General features: G+C 46.3%; 1 long non-coding RNA gene across 1 annotated transcript; it reads right to left on the minus strand.

The window, feature by feature from the left end:
• Positions 1 to 7,370: 7,370 nt before the first annotated feature.
• On the minus strand, positions 7,371 to 20,774 carry LOC129785355 (uncharacterized). The gene is made up of 3 exons (XR_008749299.1): positions 16,017 to 20,774; positions 13,262 to 14,784; positions 7,371 to 12,821 (listed from the first exon to the last, which is right to left on the minus strand). It is a non-coding gene; the product is annotated as an uncharacterized LOC129785355 (long non-coding RNA).
• Positions 20,775 to 21,390: the final 616 nt, after the last annotated feature.

The following is a 21,390-nucleotide window of genomic DNA, read 5'->3' on the forward strand; positions in this document are numbered from 1 at the left end:
GAAGAAGTATTTCCCAAATGATTATGACAAAGAGTTCCCAATAGTTCATGTATTTGAGAAAACCCTTAGCTTAATTCACTGATAAGATGAAAATTCTGAGTTCAGCCAGTACATTATTCATTTATTTCTTGTAACAGCTTGTTCTGCATGGGCAAAGAAACACCAAAGAAATACTAGCCCCAGAGAGGTAGTCTAGTCCAGCAACAGTGTCCTCCGCTAAGAAACACAGACCTAGAAACTTTATACAGAATAAATCAATTATTTAATTCAAGCTGCTGAATGTTAAACAGTTAAAAATACCAGCCTACTCATTGCAGTTATACAATGAACCATTAAAACATTCATAGACCACTACCCTCACTTAAACAAACAGCTCTTCTACTCTTCCTGGTGTTTGCAAGTACCAGACCATCAGCCCTTCCTCCCAGGCACCCCTGGGTGAAGCCTGTGTGCTGCCTGCAGCAGAGGCTGTCCTGTGGAGGAGTTCCACTTGCAGGGTGGTGGCTAACAGAGGACGGAGCCCTGCTTGCAAAGATGGGGCCTAATGTGGTGTTTGCTAGAGCAACAGCTACTAAATATTTGATTTTCTCAAATGAACATCTCTGAGCAGCTGGATCTGGCACTGTGCTATGGGCTCAGAAATGCAAACCATTCACTATGAAAATATTGTTATCGGCTTCTCAGGAATAGCTACATTAAATAAATCGGGTGTGAACATACCTCCCAGCCCTAGGGTTGTAATCATACAAGCCCAGAGCTCCTGTAGCTGGGAGAGGAGTATGGACTGCCTGGAAGGAAAAGCTACATGTATCCCTGGGAGAGTGACCAGGTTGATGGAAGAATTAAATTCCCCAAGGTCTGGCACTTGAATTGCACTTGTGAGTAGTAACAGGATTTACCTTTTTCCAGAACATGACAGTTCTGTTCCTCTTTTTACTGTCTTCATTTTGCATTCATGAAAGTTGTACTGGCTGAACAGACTGGGACCAGAAGGAAGACAGGACCAGAAGGAAGAAAGCGTTGAAGTGCTTGTACTTTAAATTATAGGCTTTCTCTTTGTCTGTCTGCCTTTCCTTAAAGGATGGATACAAGCTGTTTGGTTAGGAGCTGATCGAACTGTAAAACCACCCATGGAGGCACTGTTATAGTGTAGTGGACTCCTAACTCTTCTACCAACATGAAGGAAAACTAATTTGTGCTTATATCTCTACATTGCTCTGATTGATAAAATCTAGACTAATGAGTATGTATAAATATTTTTGTTTTCTCCCTATGGTTCTCTTGACCACAGTCATTTCACAGAAATAGATGATTATTTTTTTTTTTGGAAGCCTGTTGGAAAATATATTTGTCCCAGGAGCTATAGTGAATCCTCCAGTATTGCCCATTTTGGTGACCACTCAACCTCATCTACCACCAAGCTGCTCTTTTTGTGGCTGCTTATTGGTTTTCCTGAAGTTTAGGAGCCCAGGGTGACCCTACTGTTCAAGTGACAGACAGTAGATCTTCCCAGTAACTCTTTAGATGTTCAGAACACATTGAACTCGGGGATCACGCTCCAGCCATTTGTGCATGCACAGTAGATTGGGTTTGGACTTACTGGGATTGGCAGATCTGTGACAAAAAAGCATGCAATGGCACCACAGGATTAATTGAGAGAAAATTCTCTTAAGTCATTTAAATCTGTCCTTTTTCATTACTACTTGTTTATTCAAATGTCGTACGTCTGTGGAGAAAAATAAGTCAACTCAGGATTTTGTGTTTCTACTTTTCAGTTAAGCAAGAGAGCCCTTTGAATCCATTTCTGTAAACCTCTACCACCCTCTCTTCTCGATTGAATAGTTTCAGTTTTTCTAAGAACCAATGAAAGCTCCAAAAACAGAGAGGGGGGAGGAGGAGAAGAGAAAGGTAATTTTCCAAATTGAAACCTGTATGCAATTTCCGAGTAGAAATCTGTATGCTATTTGGGTCCGTGCCTGAAAATAACCACAATTCCATTTTCTTTTTTCTTCAAGAGGTCTCCTTTAAAGCATGGTCTAATCTTACCTGGCACCCAAGAACAAACAGTGCCATGTGCTTCACGTCGTGTTGGACAACTCTGAAAGACAGCAGTAGAGTTGCAATTTTGCAAATAACTTGTGGTTTCTTCTGGGACCTCTCTACAGAAAGGCAGATAATAGTTTTCTCTGTTTGAAGCGAACACATTTCACTGTGCTACTGCCTTGCATTTATGTAGTAATTTACGGCGACATTCACAGTGACTTCTCTGAATTATTACACAAGGTGCAGAATAACAGTTAATCGGATGGAGGGTCTGGCAATACCTTCTTTGCCGTGTCAGCAAACACTGCTGAAATTAGGTTTATTGACAGAGTGCTAGAGCGGCTCCTGAGAAAACATACATGTGCTAAAGTCCATCTTCACTAAATACTCCCATTTTGACAGACAGCAAACATCCCATAGCATGGACGCAGTTTGACCAGCTACAGGTGATAATAAAAGAACAGTTCAGTCTAGTAAAATAAGTGATACCAGTTTAATTATCTTATGCTGATCTGATTGCATCTGCAGCAAGTAACTGTGTAAACAATCACACCTTTAATGGCACATGAGCTGAGAGAAGTCGTACAGTACTGTTATCAAGAAGTCTTTGGTAAACAAGATATGGCTGGGAATTTGAGCACTTCCTGAATTTAACCAACTCCTATAATAAAGTGATTTTACAGAAGAGAGAACGGGAAAATTGATGCAATTAGCAATTGCATTTTTGGCTATCTGCCCAGAAAAAAACTCTGAATCAACAGCCAGCTGAATGATTTCCATCCATGTAAATTCAGAGGAGCACCTGCAGATGCTCTTTTAAAACACCACCAAGAGTGGTACCTCTGGGTCAGGGTCTGACCCTAACTAGCATGTGTCCCCAAAGGGGACAGAGATGGCACACCCCTGCCCCTGAGCTCTGATGTTCCAGACACATCCTCCTCTGTGCTGTGCTACATACCAGCATCTTCCCTCTGGTGTCCTTTCCTTCTGGCTTTATTTTCAAATGAACTGTATCTACCTTTGGGCCTCCAAGTGCCCAATGTTATGGGAAATGATAGGCAGAGAGGGGATTTTTGCAAAACTGCACCTGTCTGTTGGGAAGATCAAAGCTGTGTGTGCATTACAGGGCACTATTCATGTCACTCCTTCCATTCAGCAAACAGGATAACATACCTTTCAAAAGCATGCATTAAACCTGTCCCTCTTCATCTAATTATCAGATGCACTCTTTTTAATGAAGATTATTTTTAATTCTTTTTAATGAAGATTCTTTTTAATGAAGCAGTTCCCATCTGCTCAGCTGTGGCTTACTTTTTTATGTTGTTTGGGAGGGGGGTTCCTGCTTTGGGTTAAATTCAGAACGAGGTTTCATGAAATGGCTGCTGTCAGAAGGAGCCACCCTGGTCTGCTCCCAGCCACATGCCACACACTCCCATCAACACCCTTGGTGCCAGCTCTTACGCTCATCAGACCTCTCAGCAATTCCCTTCACCTTATCAAGCAGGTAGAAAACTATTCACTTCCTAGGTTAGTTCTCTTCTGGCTTAGAGAGCAGGTCTGCTTCACTGACAGTCAGGAAACCACTGGTGGGCAGCAGGAACATGCTGCCAGGAACAGGGAAGGGAGGATGGGAGCAGGTTGTCCTTTTGTGGGGAGCTTGCACTTAGAGCCACGAGCTAATGCCAAATAGTGGTGGTCACACTCCACTGCTGCTCCCAGCTGCGTTATCCTGCCCTTTCCCTTGTGCTGAATCTAGCGATGGAGTGGCTTCAGGGTGAGTTGATTCAGCTGGCTGATCTGGCTGAAAACTACCCAGTTTTATGGCACAGTTAGTCTGCTGCTGTTATCAGCCAGATGAACAGATTTGCCCTGTGGCCACACAGCCACTAGATGCAATAGAAGGAAAGCAACACAAACAGGAAACACTGACAAAAACTAGCTCAGCTGTAATACTAAACAGCACCCTGAGAAGTAGCCACACCAATCCAGCCACCCTGCTGTTCCTGCAATAGTCAGATCACTAGATAGTTTGCTTCCCTACCTGTGTGCTTCTGCCCTAATGAACATCTTTTCTGTGCAGGAAGTGTATTTTTATCTCCCTTTTTCTGTGCGAGTTGCACTCCAGCAGGCAATTCCGACATCTTCTGATTTGTGGACTGCTAGTGGAGAGGCAGATCTTGCGCACCAGGACTAAATCTATCAACTTCTATTCCTTTGTGGCTTTTGTGGACCTTGGAAGTTGTTCACAGTGGCAACAACCATAGACTGAAATCTACTGCACAGCAGAACTGCTGAGAATCACACAGGTCCCATCAGATTGGCTGTAGTGTTTCAACAAAATTTTCTTCTCTCATTTTTTTTCTTTCTCCTCAAGGATAAAAAAAAAATCAGAGCAGATTATGGAGTGAAGCTGGTGAACAAAAATGGAGATTTTGAGCTAAAACCTCCTCACGCTGCTTTCCTAATGGACAGCACAGGACAAATTCCTGAGACAGGACTTCCCATGCTCTCTATCTGTGAGTAGGCTGTCCTCTCAGGAGATAAGCAGTAACATCCTTTCTTACAAAAGTAATGCAAGATCCTTTGTTGCAAGGCAGAGTCACAAGCCTGAGTTGGTGTAGAGTCTTCACTAGTAACCATGACTTGGCTTGCAGATGTTCCTCTTGGAGAGACTGTGGCTTCTCTCCCCACCACTGCAGAAGGCTGTGTTTTGGGTATGATATGGTTTTAGTGGCAATACTGGCTCCCAGTGAAATGCAGGCTCCTTCCTTTTATCCTACCGTCTCTCTCTTTTCAAACTGGCTTTGTTCCCAGATCTGGTTCACAGCCCAGCTCCATAAACAATTGAGTCAGTGCAATTGTCAGGGTGAAGGGCTGCAAGGAGAGGAGTGTGAATGGGGGAGATGGCAAAGAGAGTAGCAGGCAGGTTCTTCTTAAGTTGCCAAACCCCCATTTTTCATCAAGCCAGAATTCAAGACTGGCACATTTAGTACATCCATAATCTGACCCAGCCCTTTTATCTTACAATGTCTACAGTTTACTTACATACCTTCTGGTCCATAACTTGCCGATGCTCAAGAGGAATTGCTGCTGAGCTGGTCATATGTTTTACCTCTTAAATATAATATAGGGAGACATGAATCCTCTTCCTTTCACATGCTTTGCTGTAAGATAATGAAATCTTTGAATGAGAAAAGGAACAACATATTAACACATAATTTAAAGTAGTCATGGGCGAGCCACAGGGGACCTCATCATGTACCTCATGTAAAACAGGGTCTGGGGTGGCTGGGATGTGAGGGAGTTTCATCAGGGAAAAACAGGGCAAGAGTTCTTAAAGGAAAAGCTTAACCAAGGTGATTACATCTTACCAGCCAGATTTCTGAACCGTATTGCCAGGAGAGAAGTATCTGAATGCCTGATTCAGCAGTGATGTGCTCCTACACACCAGTCCTAAAATAGCAGAGGTTAACAACACTCAAAATGTCAGCATTAGGCCCCCAAGATAAAATGCTATCATGATGAAAGGAGCAATTCTCTTGCTGCCTTCCGTCTGCAGAATCTGTATAAGCTGGCCTCCACTTGAGGAGCCTTACCACTACAATTATGTGAGTTAAGAGCTGAGTCTTTTGCTGACATAGTTATGCTGATAAAAGCCCTCGTTTAGATATGGCTATACAGACATAGGCAGGAAGAGTGCATCTTTAACCTCACCAAGATACTCACAGCAAAAAAAAAATATACCTCTACTATAGACAAGCCCTTAGGCTCAAAATATGTGAATGTAATATCTCCCTTTGTGTGTTGCTTTTATTACAGGCCTCCGTGGAGTGCCTGTCATTGTAATCGTTGAGTAGCCTTTATATAACAGCAAAACAACAATATTTTCCCGCTAGTGAACACGCTCTGATATTTGCAACAGCAACGGACATTTCTTTCCAAATCAAAACCTGGGGAAAGAAATTCCTTGCCAGATGGGGTCCCAAACATCACTAGCAGTGTGTCCAGCACCTCCCAGTAATGTTAGCCGCGACAGACGGTTCTTGTTAATCCTTTCTATTCAAAAAGAGGGCAGTAGCAATCTGTGCTGGTTGAACCTTACCGCTGAGGTGTGAAATGCCACATTCAGGTCAGTGGGTATTTGTTACAACCTCCTCACTACGTTTTGCATGCAAAATGTAATTAACTCACTGTTGATCACTTTAACAGAATAACACAGTCCCCAGGCTTTAGCGGTCATGTCAGGGAGGCACTGGTCCTGATTAGGACTCCCAAATCCCACAAAAGTAAGTAGCAGTATCCAATACGACTGGTTTGATGAAGATAATATTTAGAGGCAAGTAATTTAATGCACTACAAACTATCTAATAATTTTGATCTTTGTAACAGTTATCTAAGAGTCAGGAGAAAAATTCTTCAGGAGGACTGGAAAGTCCTGAAGATCCGAAGAAGGAAATTTCTCTAACCACAGGTGAAAGAAACAAGATGTCAGCTTTAGCATCATGTTCATTGCAAAAGGATCTAAGTTTTCAGTTTATTTTCTTTTTTAAAAAAGCTTGTTTTCCTCAACTTGTAAAATATATTAGAGGGAAAACATCTGTTTTGAAAAAAAAGTGTTCCCCCCCCCAGTGACACATTGCAAGATCTTGCTTTCTAATGCCTTGCAGGAGCGAGTTTGATGATCCTTTCTGACACCCTAAAGCTCCAAGACTCTACAAAGAGGTAGTGAAAGTATTAAATAAATTGCTTGGTCACTGTGGAAAATCATAGCCAGGGAGTCAGAACACCAGGAGCCTGAGGTTTCTATGGCTATTGTATGAGACAGATAGCTTCATCTTGTCACCCGTGTAGGATTGCAGTAGTATTTTCTTTTCTTCTTTTGAACAAATGGGCTCATGGCCAATTATTTACCAGACTCGCTTCTAGAAGTGTGGAAGCCACTTAGTTGTTGCAAAGCCTCAAACAAAGGTAGACAAAAGCTTTGCAAGAAGTCTCAGCCACCCCTATTGAGAATGGAGGCTGCTCAATATCTGAAGAACTGAACTCTTAGTCATCAAGAGATATAGTAAAATCTGAAATAATCTGCAGACTATTAGAGGACAAATAAAGCCTCTGGCTGGGAAGTTATTGAATGTTCAAGGATTTCCAGTATCCTGTTTCCTAGGTGCCATTAAAAAACCATGACCTTAAATTCCACAACTCAGCTCCCCCTGTGATACCATTACGTATACATGGCTGGACACAAAGAATGTGCCAGTTCTTACCTGACAGCGTATTGCTACACACTATAGCATGTAAATTCATCTCTTGTCTGTTGACACAAGTCACCCTTCTTCAGCATCACTTTATTTAAACAACCATATGGTGTATGTTTGCATGTGTATTTGTACATAGAAAAAACTAGCTCCCCCAGTCAGCTGCTCATCCTGCAAACACTGCTCATGCCCACAGCACAGTGAGCAGCTGAGCACCCTGGCAAGGTGGGGGAGCCCGAGGGGTTTCCAGACAGCTGGCAGGGAAGGATGGGCCTGCACCCGCAGCACCGTGCCTGGGCACTGAGGCTGCTCCCTGGCTCCCTCCCAACCCTCCCAAGCTTATCGTGTGACGGGAAGCTGCTTGCTTTCATTTCTGGGTGCCTCCAATTTCCTCATGGATGAAACTTCCCTGCTTGGGAGCTGGGTGCAGCCAGCGCTCAGAGGCACGGCTGAGCCCGTCCTGCGGTACGTGTGTTTCCATTCCAGTGGCTTTGTCTGATGCCAAGTTGTTCCTCACATTGCCTAAATGTCCTGTCACCTTTGGTAACAGCCGTGGTTGGCAGCTGACCATTTCCTCACAGACTGGTGAGCTCACTGCTGCTTCAAACCTGTGTCAGAGACATTTACACGTCACTTAGGAACAGGCTGTTCTTCACCCACACTACAAAGGCCCTATATGCACTACAAAACAAACAAAATCAACCTGCCTACAACACTGTGGCCACTTTGCCCTGTTTAGTCTCGTCAAGGATGCAGAAGGGGCCTGGAGCCCGGGCTGATCTGCTCAGCTCTGCGAGGCAGGAGGGTGCTGCCCCTCAGCCTGGCTGGTCCCCACAACAGACCCTGCCAAGTCAGGGCAAGCCCAGCAGGACTTCAAGCAACGCCTACAGCAAACTGGGCGCTCGTAAGATTTTTTTCTGAAACTTTTCTGTGTCCTTTTTATGTAGCTGTTGTTTCCTGGACTCGTATTGTTCAAGCTGTCTCATTTCGTTGCAGAAAATTGAATTGGATGGACCACTGGTAATGTCAGCTCAGCAAACAGCAGGCCCAGTGACTAAAGGGAAGGGACAGGAATGGGGGAAGCAGAACCAGAACAGCAAAGTTTACCCCTTCTTGCCCTGCCACTTGCTGGCTTTTGTGTAACTGCAGGCAGGTCACTCAAACTTCCCACGTTTTAGTAAAACAGGGACACACCCCTGGAAAATATATCAAGGTCCTCAACAGATGTGTCCACAGAGTGAAATGCGGGGATTACCCCTAAGTATTCATTGTTCAGATTTTAGAAGAGATTTGGCTTTACTACAGCATCCACAGTTTCAGGGTTGTCCTTAGAGGCCCAGCTGGGACCCCATCTCCAGTACTGTGATGGTGTGCAGTGTTGGCACAGTTCTGCAGTCAGTCGCTTCTCTGTTCACTCTAGATTAATAAACCACATTCTTTTTAAACAGTCCCGCTTTTATGGGAAATTTTGGCCTGGTTAGTGTGTTTTCAAATATATGTGGCCACCCATTTAAGGACAAAAAAAGGTTTCATATGGATATGGATAGGGTAGGATAGGATATCAATAGGATAATATATTGCTGGCCTGGCCCCATGCAAGAGCTCAGTTTAAAACTGTATGTGAACACCATCCAGCAAAGCTGCCCAAAGGAAAGGTTTGCTGCTCTGTGGTCACTATTTAGGGATCGCTGATAGCACGTAGTCAAGTGCTAGGTAAAAGTCAGGCTATGCTGCAAAGCCAGATAAAATTACCTTTTTGTTAACAAACTGTGTAAAATTACCCAGTTTGCCTAACCTTGAACTCCTCCTGGTTTCTGGGGAGTTTATGTCCCAAATTCCTTGAACTATATAATAAGATGATTGCTATAATATTTTATTTCGGTTGTGTGCACATGAAATAGGGCGGACTGGTAATACACCGGAGACTGTGCAGAGCAGCAGCTGTTACACTTTCAAAGAGCATTACTGAGCTTTTTATAGTTGGCTGCAGTTGACATCACAGCTAAATAGAGTCTCACTCTAAAATATATTCCACCCAGTCTATGCAACCTTAAAGCCATGCATTGCTGGGAGGAGAGAGTGTCACAGGAAGGAATGTAATGCCAGCATGGAAGTAAAAGCCTGGCGATATGTTTTCCTCTTTTTCCTGCATCCATTAGAAATGCTCTTGGAAGACTTCTGCGGGAAGAGCAGCTGCCTCTGGAGAAGAATGACAGGGTGAAACCCCTCATCTTGGGACCCAGCATTCAAATCTGGCCCAGGTCAGCGGTGACCGGCAGCTGTAGTGACCTAGCGAGTAGGTAGCTCTCTCGGTGCCTCACAGGTGACTGCCCAGACCAAAAGAGACTCAGTGCTCTGACACTGTTACCACGGGTGGCACCGTGATGCTGCTGGAACCTGGGTAAAAGCAGCTGTGCAGTAAAAACCATTGGTGAGGAGCATCACACCCCCAAGCCCCTTTACAGACTGGACCAGCAACTTCCAGAGCTTTCGGGAGGGTGCTTTGCACCATGCTCACTATTAAGAAAATAATGAAGCTGAGCTTGGGGGAAGCTTATCCAGGACTGGGGGGTAATGAGGATAATGGTCCCTGAGGATGACAGCTGCTGCTGCACAGACTTCCTCAGCAAAACCTCTGCATTGCCTTAGATCCTCGCAGCACGGCATGTTGCTGCCCTGAGGACCTTCTTCAGGAGCACGAGGGACAACAGTTTGGGAACAAGTCCCATAAACCTGAAGATGGGGACTCACCACCGATTCAGAGCAGCTCCTGCCTGTACTCTGCAATCTCTGTAGCTAACACAAGGGGATTAGGGACTAAGGAAAGAGTTTGGGCTAGGACAGCCCTCCACACTGCAATGCTCCGTGAACTCGCCTGGACTACTATAGCATGTACAAAGCCACATGCTTCTTCCGCCTGCTAGAGAGATATGAGATGAGATATATGATGTGCTTCTTCCCTACGCCTGCCTGGCGTTTCTGCTCAGCTAGCAATGATGCCAGCCCATGGAGCTGAAATCACATGCACTAATCAAGTATTTTTCCCCCAAAGTATACAAATTGTTGCCCGTGTTCCTTTTCTCTTTCCATTGTCGCATCTGTCAGCTGACAACAGATGTGTTGATACAAGAATAGGAGCAGCTGCTGTGACTGCTGTATCTAACTGGTTCTCTTCCACGTGGGATATTCGGAAGACACTTTTGGTTCAGTTTCTTTCAAGGCTGCTGCTCAGCGGCTGTCCCGTGTGATACAAGACAGGCAGATGAACGTACAATAAAACAGGGGAGGCTAAAATGCTGCTGAATAAAGGTTTAGTGCAGAGGTTTAACCAGTGCTGATAATATGAGTTCTAACTCCCCAAAATTCTACACCTACCCTGTGCTTGCATGTGTCTGAATATCTGTACTACTACATTGCCAGACATACTCCATATGAATGGCCCGCATTTTCTGAGGTACCTTTCACAACTTTACGTGCATTGTCCCTCACCTCTGAGTCTGTGACTGAAGATTGTTTGATTTTTAGCTATGGTTTCTTCTGAGATCCTAAAAGACCTCATGGGGAAATATCGATGTCTTACTTTTCCCCGACCTGCTGTGTTTCATCTTGCAGGGACCCGCTGTCCTGGCAAGAGGTCCATTTAGAAGGCCAGGCCAGGGATGTCTAGCCTACCTTCACCAGGAAAAGCTGCAAAATGTGAGGAGACGGTGCATCACCACAGTCTGAGCGCCTTCCCTGGGCACTGGTTAGATGGCGTGCCAAAAATGTCATGAGTTACTGGTACAGCCCCTTTCACAATCTGCCACTGTTTACTGTCTCAAGGGTGTGATGGCACAATTGACCTTAAAACCGCATGGACACAAGCCTCCTCTGTGCTGGAAAATGCATCATGCTCAGAGCCAAGTGCATCGGCACATACTCAGCACAGCAGCCAGGAACGATCAGCACTGCCTTCCCCCTTCCAAAATGTCAAACGAATTTCTGCTGAAACATGTGACACTGGCAACCACAGAAGTCCTCTCCAGCCTCGCCCCAAGGTTGTTGCTGCCCTTTTTATACTAGGCTTCCACCTGGCACTTACGCAAGGGGACCAGCGGAGAGTGTCACACCATCTCCTCACCAAGGCCCACACAGCTTATGTACTTCACACATGGCAAATGACAGCAGTGCCCCTACAGCATCCCCACGATGTGACCAGTGCTGCCCTCTGCTCTTCTGTGCTGTGATAAAAACACAGTTCTAACAGCAAAATCTCTGTTGTAACAAGCGCTGCTTATTTTCTTCAGGAAGGAGGTGGAAAATAACACTTTGCTATATAACAACAGTCACCCCAGGAGTACTCGGCTTAGGCAGCCCACCAATAAATAGGTCTAATGGAGGCATTTTCTCACCAAAAAAGTGCCAGCCAAAGCATGTACCTCTTTTGCTTATTTGTGCTGTGCCTACTGGAGGCACTGCTAGCAAAGGTATTTTCCACTTAGCTTTCCCCTTCCTATTCATACCATGGTCAACTCCCAAATGGTCCAAACTTCACCCAGCAAAAAAAATTGCAATTATTTAAACTATGGGTATTCTGCAAGTGCTCCAAAGAGCACTTTGTGGCTCCTTTTTTCATGATTCATGATTTCTACATGCTACACGGAGAAAACCAGCAACCTGGACCAACCGATGTAGAGAGGATTTCACAGGAGTAGCTCTCCTTTTGCTGTGAAGACAAAGTGCGTAAGTCCTTCCTACTGTGGGATGTGGTCCACAGTTTCTGCATCTGCTGAAAATACTGTCAAGAGTTTGAGAACGGACCCTGGGAAGTGTGGACAGAGAAAAGAGGTCAGGCAGACCTGCAATGACCCAGTCTTCCGCAGCTCTTTGTGCATACATATTTTACATGGTCCTAAGTAAAATTTCCATCTCAAACCAGCTTTTCCACTTTGGTTAGCCAAGGAATCTGCTGAAGCTGCATTGCTGCAAGATTAGATAAAGGCCTGAGGAGAAGGAAGCAGGCACCGATCCTGCTCTGGAATATGGATCTTCTAGGAACAACCCTGTGTGTCTCTGCCAGTGTGCCAGGGACTTTCCCTTCAGCAATGGGGCCACAGGCAAGTTTCAGTGGCATATATTGATATATATGTTTGGAGAGCCCAGGCCTGGCTACACACTATTAATGGCAACTTCCTGCTGTGGAAAGCTGAAATGCAAAGACCTGTTTGAGATGAAGAAGGCCAGTGCTCACACACATCCAGGACACTTCGTTAGGCGGAGGAAAGAGCACAACGTACGGGGTTTGCTTCTGTGGGCCACTGTGTGGCTCTTCACATCTCACAGCTAGAATTTATCCTGGTCCCTGAAGCAAGAGGGTGCTCCGTGCAGGCAGTGGAAAGATTGCCATTTTTCTGAAGAGGTGCAAAATCAAGCTCTGTGGGCAGGGAGGGCCAGTCTTCAGTCTGTCAGGATTTTCAGTGTCAGCAGGTTCCCTGTTTCCCCTGGCCTGCTCTGCACATGCCAGGACTGCACATGCTGCCTTATCTGATAAGAAATACAAAACACAGAGGAAGGACAGTTCAACCAAGAGAGATGAATCAAATAAAACTTATCTTCTCACTTCTGCCCTTTTACCCAACTTTTTCTATCTTGGCAAGATCTGAGGGAAATACAGCCTTTTTGAAATGCTAGAAAACCAAGAATGCTGCTGTGCTGGCGCTGACCAAGACACACGGTGTAAAACACCCAGGTGATGCTTTGATTGACGTGATATTGGGCCCAGTTTTGCAATTTCCAGACACTGTCATAAAGACTTTGTCTACAGCCTTGCATCAGGCATTTACAGCGAGCCCGAGGGTGGGGACAAAAGAGGGTAGCAGTGGTGGAACTGCAAATAGGGGAACTACACTGCGATGCAGCTGCACCCTTTATTGATCATTCAGCCTTGCAGCAAACTCTTGTCACTCCTTTGTACCTTCTCTTACCTCAGAGACCTTAAGACAGCCTCCCAGGTGTGAAGATACGACAGCAAACAGCAAAAGAGGAAAAATGTGGTCTCGCAAAGATACGGGGGATGGTTAAGATGGCAGTAGAGCGCTGCTGCGATCACTGCCGCCTGGAGTCACTCTCGATCTGGGATTACAGTTGTCTCATTTGGAGTAATAAATGTATTTGCTTTTTGGCATGTGTCCAGCAGCAAGGAGAAACTTCCAGGGGGCGGGGAAGAAAAGCTGTCAAGGAGAAAAGTCTTAAATCCCCCAAGTAATATGTGTAAGACAAGCTTGGTCAAAAGCAAAAGAGAGGGGGAAGAATCAAGAGGACTAAAAGATAATGGAGAAAGAGATAAAAGTACCAATGAAAGGAAAGAGAGGAAGACCTTTAGACAACAAAGGAGAGGATTAGACTAAGGAGGTGACAAGGGTGCGCCCTTGACAAATGGGGCCAAAGTCAAATAGAAAAATAACCCTGCCAGAAATAAAAGGAGAGGAGCTGAGCTTGAATAATAGGGGAAGAAAAACAGCTGCCATAGAAAATGAGGACGAGAGAATAAGAGGCATTTTGAAGGTCTGGGGCAAGAGCTGAGGAGGGCAGCCCGCGGGGGCACCAGTCCCGGGTGGAGGGCAGGGATGTGCCCTAGAGGGTGTGTTGTGGAGGTGAGTGAGGCAACGTGCAGGATGGTATTGGACAGCTTATCTGGGGTGGCCAAAGGACAGGATAGTGGGGGAGGAAGATGGAGATACTTTTCTATGCAAATGCGTGGAGCTTCTCTATGAGTCAGACACCAGAAAACCATGCTGTGGGCTTACAGAAATTTGGATAACCCACAGAAATAATGCCTGCTGGGTTCATTCTTTTTCTTTTCTTCAGTGTGATTTTAAATAGCAAAGAAATATGAGTCAATTCATGCATGGAAGAGAATAGCTTCGTCAAATGGCATAGTAACCACTGCACTCACCAGCTATGGTCACCCAAAACTGCAAATCCCCAACACAGGTGGAACTTCCCACCTTCCATCTACGTGTTAAAGCTGAAAATCTTCCAAGCCGTACAGAGGCCTGAATATCTTTGAAATGAAACATCCTAGAAAAAAATGCTAGAGCAAACCAAAATGGTTTTGTTGCAAGTGCCACGATACACAAGAGACCAACAGTCCCTTGTCTCCAAAACTAATAAGAAAAGAAGCTAGGAAATATTTAGAATGAATGATAAGACTGAAGCCAGAGCACCAGCCTTGGCACATGCCTGAGCAGCAGCAGGGAAGTGCAGGGAAGCCAGCTGAAGAAATTGCAAGTCAAGTCAACACTACTCAGAGAGGGAAGACTTGTGGCGTGTAATAGTACCAGAGCAGCCAGGGGCAGAGAAAAATAGTGGATCTGTGTTCGTATCGTAACAAGCATCCAACCTGATGGGAAGGTTCTGGTTCCGTGTATTGCCTTCTGGTTTTGAACCGTTGGAGCAAAACTCACTTCACATTTGGATCCTTTTCTCAATAACCATGAGACATAAGCTTTAACAAAAAAAAAAAAAAAAGAAGAAAAAAAGTGAAATCCTCATAAAAATCTATTAATTTCAGCACTCAGACAGATACCAAACACTGCAAGACAGAAACAGAGAATCTTATGCCTGTCATTTGCTAAGCTGGGGGAGAAGTCATCCATCCCACGTGCAGGGGGTGAGGGGAAGGCTTTAGGAGCCTGCCAAGAAATGGTACAAAACAATGCCTTAACACTGCTTGCTAAGGCCAAGGAGCCCGATAAAGGAAGAGAGGGGACTGTCTGGAGTTTTTCTTTCTGTTATTCAGTGCTATTAAAAGAGGATGTGGCCCTTCTGCTTATCACCCTGTCCTCCCTGCCAGCCCTACTGTGGGAGCATGCTGGAAGGCTGCCTCTCCTAAGGAGGTACTGTACGAAAAGGAGGTAAACAGGGTCCTGTCTTTTCCTTTAGCTCTTCCATCCTTATCTTTTTTTTTTTTTTTTTCCCATCTGCAGAGGTAGAGCTTTTTCCTTTGTTTGTACAGTGAATTAATTAAACATTGCTGGGACTTCAGACAACCCAGTAATTTTATATATACAACCACCTGCATCAACAGTTGTTATAAAATTCTTCATTAAAGAAAATATCTCTAGGAATGGGGTATGACCTTGTTCAGAGCATGCAAGTAACCAAAGCAACATGATGTGCTCTATAAAATAAAAGCTTTAGGTTCTCTCACAGTACCACCTGCTATAAAATCAGAGAGGGCAGAGAGATAAATTGCAATGAGGAATTGGTTAAGCCTAGCGCTTGCTGCCACAGCAATCTTTGTGGGACTGCCCACTCGCTGCAGAAGCAACACTGAGAGTCAGGTACACACATCCTGCTGTTCTCAGGGTGTCTCAAAACTCAAAGGCAGGCTGAGGTTTAACAGTGTCTAAATTCAACCCTAAATATCCCCTGCCCTTTCAACCAGCGTCTCCAGGTAGCTTCCTCCCTATTGCCCTTGCCTTTCCCTCTTCCCACCCCCACTGTTTGCTCTTATCTCCCTCCCACTCCCCAGTCTTTCCCCTTCTCTCCCTCAGAAGGTAGGGAGCCAGCTGCCAGCCATCAGACAGTCTGCTCTTGCCCCTTTGCTACACCTGGGTCCCCTCTGAACGGGGCGTCTTGCCCCAAATCTGTTCCTGTCGGGATTTAGCAAATGCAGCCCCTTGATCTTTTCATATGCATTTGCTAGGTTCTTACGCCTCCCCCACGGCTGCTTACTTCAAGGCTTTCTGTGTGTCTGAAGCTCTTATCAACTCCTCAGAACAGAATACACGAATGGCACCACCAGGTCTTGAAGTCATGTCTCACACCTCTCAGGAAATGGCTTATCCCACCAAGTCACATCCCCCTCCTAAGCACAGGGCTAAACTCACAAGATACTATTAGTTCCTTGTTGCCAAAAATAAAGAGACACAGCAGTTTTAATTTTCAAAGGAAAATAGATCATGCATATATAGATGTCATCAGATCCTAGCCAAGCAAGACAGTCATCTTTCAGAAAGAACACAACCGCTTGGCACTTGGCATTTATTGTAACCCTGGGGAAGATCTGCGCACAGAGCTGTTGGGCGAGACTGGCCCTTTGGGATCTGGAATCACTGGTAGCCCAGCAGCTGGGCCCTGCTGCCCGAGCAGCGTCCTGCCTCCCTGTCCTGGTTTCAGCTGGGGTAGAGTTAATATTCCTCTTAGTAGCTGGTGCAGTGCTGTGTTTTGACTGCGGTGTGAGAATAATGTTGATAACACACTGATGTTTTTAATTGTTGCTAAGTAATGTTTATACTAAGTCAAGGACTTTTCAGGGCTCTCATGAGCTGCCAGTGAGAGGGCTGGAGGGGCACAAGAAATTGGGGAGGGACACAGCCAGGACAGCTGACCCAAAGTGGCCATACCATACAGCATCATGGTTGGTATATAAACTGGGGGGAGTTGGCTGGGGCCTGCCGATCGCTGCCAGGGGACTGGCGGGGCATCAGTCAGCAGGTGCTGAGCAATCGCATTGTGCATCACTTGGTTTCTTTTCTCCCTTCCTCCGGATTTTATTCCTCTCCCCTTCTCCCTCCTTTTCATTATAATTGTTACTATTATTCTTATTATTTTATTTTAATTATTAAATTGTTCTTATCTCAACCCTTCAGTTTTACATTTCTTCCCGATTCTCCTCCCCATCCCTCTGGGGAGGGAGGTGAGCCGCTGCATGGTACTTAGTTACTGGCTGGGGTTAAACCACAGCAGATTGATGTCACCAGGCTCTGACAGTTCTCCAGTGCGATGGGTTCCATCACATATTTCTTACCTGTAGGCACAAAAGCCCTGAAAGGGGTTCAGCCCAGGTCACGGGTCAGTGTGTTCAGGATACTGCGGCCGCAGTGCCGTGGGTCACGCTCTCAGCCTCACAACAGGGGCAGCACCGCTCTCCCCCTTCTCTCCCCAGCCCCGGTGCCCAGGCGCCTGCTGCCAACTGGGACAGCCTGGAGCATGGCCAAGTCATGCTTCTGACCTTGTAGCAAACACTGGATCCACCTCGCTGTCTCACAGGTGGAGGCAAGCCTGAGGGTGAGAGACAAATACGGCTATTTGAGTTTTCCAGGTGGTGAAGCCAAGGCACAGAAGTCAGCATTTTGCCTGGGACCACACAAGAGACCAGAGATGGAGCTGTGAATGCAGCGGCATCCTCAGCCTGCGGCGCTTTGCAAAGAAGTCACCGTGCTGATCACACCCACCGCACACGTGCAATGGGAATGGCATAGCCCTAAGTGTGAGCGTGCCATCGTCCATCCTTCTGAGAGGCACGAGGAGCCCTCTACATCAAATACACTCCTTGGGCTGACCAGGAAGGCAAACCCCCTCTTCTCTGTAGTGTGCTGGTATGCTCAGGGATGCTGGGATCTGTTCTGGGACTCCCCTAGGAGCAGAGGATGATGTGCAGGGTGAAGCAGCGAGGACCTTCCCAGCACTCTGCCGGGACTGTAGCGAGGAGGAGCTCTCAGGGACACAGCTGAACATCCAAGATGGACAGGCAGCTCCAGTCTCTCAAGAATACACTTCAAGGCATCTGCAAACTATGCTGAAGCCAGGACTATAGGCAGCTCACCTTCTCAAAGGCTTCTTTGTTATAGCCATGAGGGCTAGAAAGACAAACACCATGAAATGACAACTTTAAATTAAAAACATGACATCACTGTGAGGTCTCAGAACCCTACCTAAAAGCCTGCATATGCCTCAATATATAGATCTCGGTGTACGTACATTGGGAAGACCTGATAAACCTCTAAAAGCATTCAGAGGCTGTAAAGAGCTTTGTCACAGTGACTAGAAGCAATCACAGGGAAATTAAGCTTTCACCTAAAGATTTCCTCTTAGGCAGAATGCAAAACCCTCAAAACCTAAGCCTAGCATGCATTAATGATCTTTGCTATCAGGGCCCTGCTAAAGGAGCTGGAAATTATACAGCATTTTCATGCCAGCAGAAGCTCTGGAGCAAATGTAGTTATGTATAAAATCATAAAAATGTGTCTGGTCTGCAATTAGTTTTATTTGTGAGATAGTTATACAGGCATTGCTTCTTCAATATAGCTTAAACTTAAGCTAAGTCTTAACTGCAAAAATGTGGGTTTGTTTTTTCTTAAACTTTCTAGTTAAGGAAATCGGGGGTGTGAGACCACTGTTCCCTTTTTGGTCAGTCTCCCAATACAAGCTTTGAACCTGCTGGCCAGTTTCAATTAAAAATGATGTAGGAATCGAGATCTCCAAACTACCAGATCTTTGCAAGTTTAGTCAGGTAGACAAGAGACCACTAAATTTGTGCTACTAAAAGCTTCAGTCTTGGGTTTAGACACCAGAGAATTCACGTTAAAGACAAAAATAATAAGCTTTGCTGGAATGAAAAAACCCTGTGCAAGAGCTGTCTCCCTGCAGAGTCCTAGAAGGAGCGGAGTGCTGTGACAAGCCAGAGGAGTTTGAACACAGCGAAGGCCGTACCAGTGGTTACAAACCACTGCGCAGTGAAACCCCTCGTGCCTCATCCCCTCTGGGACTGAGCAGCAGAACTGCTCGCATGTGTTAGTTACCTAAAGGGGTGCGTTTGTTTTGGCAGCAAAGACACGACTGAATGTCACACTGCCGCCCACTCTTGCCATGCATTCTGAGATGCTTCCCAAGCCCCGGCTCCTCTAGTCACGTAAGGCAGGATCTTAATCTGCACGTTTAAAAGATGATGTTGTGGCCCCCAGCAGCCTGAGAGAAGCTCCCTGGCTTGATATGCGAAGGGCTAAGTAGCCAGCAGGCCAGCAAACTCTGCACAGGGCCCATCTCCCCTTTCTACTCCAAAACTTACTGTTTCAGAGCCTGTCTTATCCTCGCTGGATGCTCAGAGCTGGCAGCGGTGACATGATAGCGTGTTCTCCACCTGAAGCTTTTAAAACTGTGTTCTCATTGCAGGTGCAAGTACATTTCGCATTGTGAGAGCCCCTCGGCACAGGCACCTCAGTGTAGAGGTACCCCCAGCATGGACAAAAGCACAAGGAGTTTCTCTTGAGAAATAGAGCGAAGGTCACTGTGAGCAGCTCCTGAAGCAGGCAGTAAGCTCTGCTATCCGCACAGGTAGCCTGCTCTTCCCTCGGAGGCAGCTACCTCAATTTTCACCATCTCCATTTCAAATAGCAAGCCACTCCTGGACTTATTGGCTCTGTGTCTTGAGGGAAGAAGTAAAAATCCCCCTTTGTGCCTAGACAGGACACAAATAAAAGCAAGTATGCAAAATAGGAAGGGACGAAAGTCTGATTGTCTTCCTAAATGCCTCCAGCCCTTACCCAGGTATAACTCCATGCAGATGCTGGCACCGGCGAGGCACTGGAAACCTCCTTGTCAGACTACAAGGGGCACAGCAGGATGCAAAGCTTCTCGCTAGGGAGGGGAAACTCTGCCAAATCCAGACACAGTGCTTTTTTCTTGCTGCAGGAGGCATACTGCAGTACCTCGCAGGCATCGCTTTTAGCACGTCGGTGGGATGACACTCTGTGGGAGCTGCAGAGAGGTGTGCCAGCGTTGGGAGGGGGGAGAACTGGCAGAAAGCAAAGAGCTGTCTTTCATGCCGTCCTGCTTGCCTAGGAGGAGGCAAAAGCCTCCTACTCTGATCTCCAGCTAACAGCACACTCCTTTACGATTAGAGAGCACCGTCCCCCTTGCCTTTCTGCAATGTTAGATCCCTTTCAAACCAAGCCAATACAGCAGGGCAGCCACCAGGATCCCACAGAGGAAATCAGCGTGTGATGCTTTGAGCAACAGGAAAGGGAAAATAAGATTCCTGGGCTCTGGTCTCGCCCCAGAATTGCTCTGCTTTCGTGTCCAGCACATACTGCTAGTATGCAGAAGAGGACTCATCACCAAGATATGTCAACCCGCCCAATTAGCCAGCCAGCCCAGGAAAGGAAAGCGGAGGGAGCGGAAGTAAGCAGTGGCCAGCACCAAAGGTGTGTGGTCAGGCAGCGCGGCCAGGCCTGCCCACGGCTGCCTCAGCCGCTCGTGCGTAAGCTGCAGGAACGTCTGCTAGAAGATGCAACCATCTGCAGATGGGTGATGTGGTGACTGAGCGTGAACCCCATAGCCTGAAGCCCATGTGTGCAAATACTGGCTGCATTAAGGGCACCGACTGCTTTGTCCACGTGGTTCAGTCACAGTAGCACAGGTGTTCCCAGCCCGTTTGATAGAGCTGCAAAACACAGGCTTCCTTCTCCCTTCGCAGAACCGGAGGTCAAACTGCACTCATACACAAGATGTACTGCAATGAAGTTTAGCGTGCAGAAGTTATGTTTCCTCTACTGTAACATAATGGACTTTTTTTTCTCTTTTTAATAGTCTAGGAATATTACACCCGTATCTCTTAATAAAAGCTTCCAGGCCTGGGAAACATCTCCATTCATTTCCTCACCAGGGGAAGCACGTTAGGTGCTGTTACAAGATCCCTATTGGAACACCTCTGGTACTGTAAAGTGCAAGGGAACTGAGGCGGCTTTTGGCCCACAGAGATCAAAGAGCCAGCCCATTTCCAGATTTATGAGTTGGGAATAGGTCTGTTAGCTCCCAGTACTCACTCTTTCCTGAGTATGGATTCAATATACATTGATAAAGCCGTTGCCCTGATGGGAAGTCTGACACGGAAAACCACCATGCTCCTGGGCAGCCTGTCCTTTTCGTCCCCATCTAGCTCAGCGTCACATCCAGGTGGTGGCAGCCCCAGATGGGATTCCCCAGTTTCCCTCCTGCTCCACCTGGCAGTGCCCTGTTGCTTGTACAGCTGTCCCAGGGTTGCTGGTGACCCATGGGCGAGGAATCCCAGATCTGGATAAAAATAATAACCGTTACTGTACAGTGAATTTAATTTGGACTAGTTCCCTGATCACACTGCATGGACTCGCACGTGGCTTAGCAACCCACTCAGCTACTAGGAAAGCAGCAGGATGGGGGTGAAGAGTGGGGCGCCTGCGGTGCCAGCAGCTACTTGAGCCTGGGGTGCTGCTGCTGTGAGTGGCACGTGTACATGTGTGAGAATAACATGTTTCCCTGAAAAGCCGCATGCTCTGTCTGGCGCACTTAA

Source organism: Falco peregrinus, chromosome 11, assembly GCF_023634155.1.
Source record: "Falco peregrinus isolate bFalPer1 chromosome 11, bFalPer1.pri, whole genome shotgun sequence".
Classification (NCBI taxonomy): domain Eukaryota; kingdom Metazoa; phylum Chordata; class Aves; order Falconiformes; family Falconidae; genus Falco; species Falco peregrinus.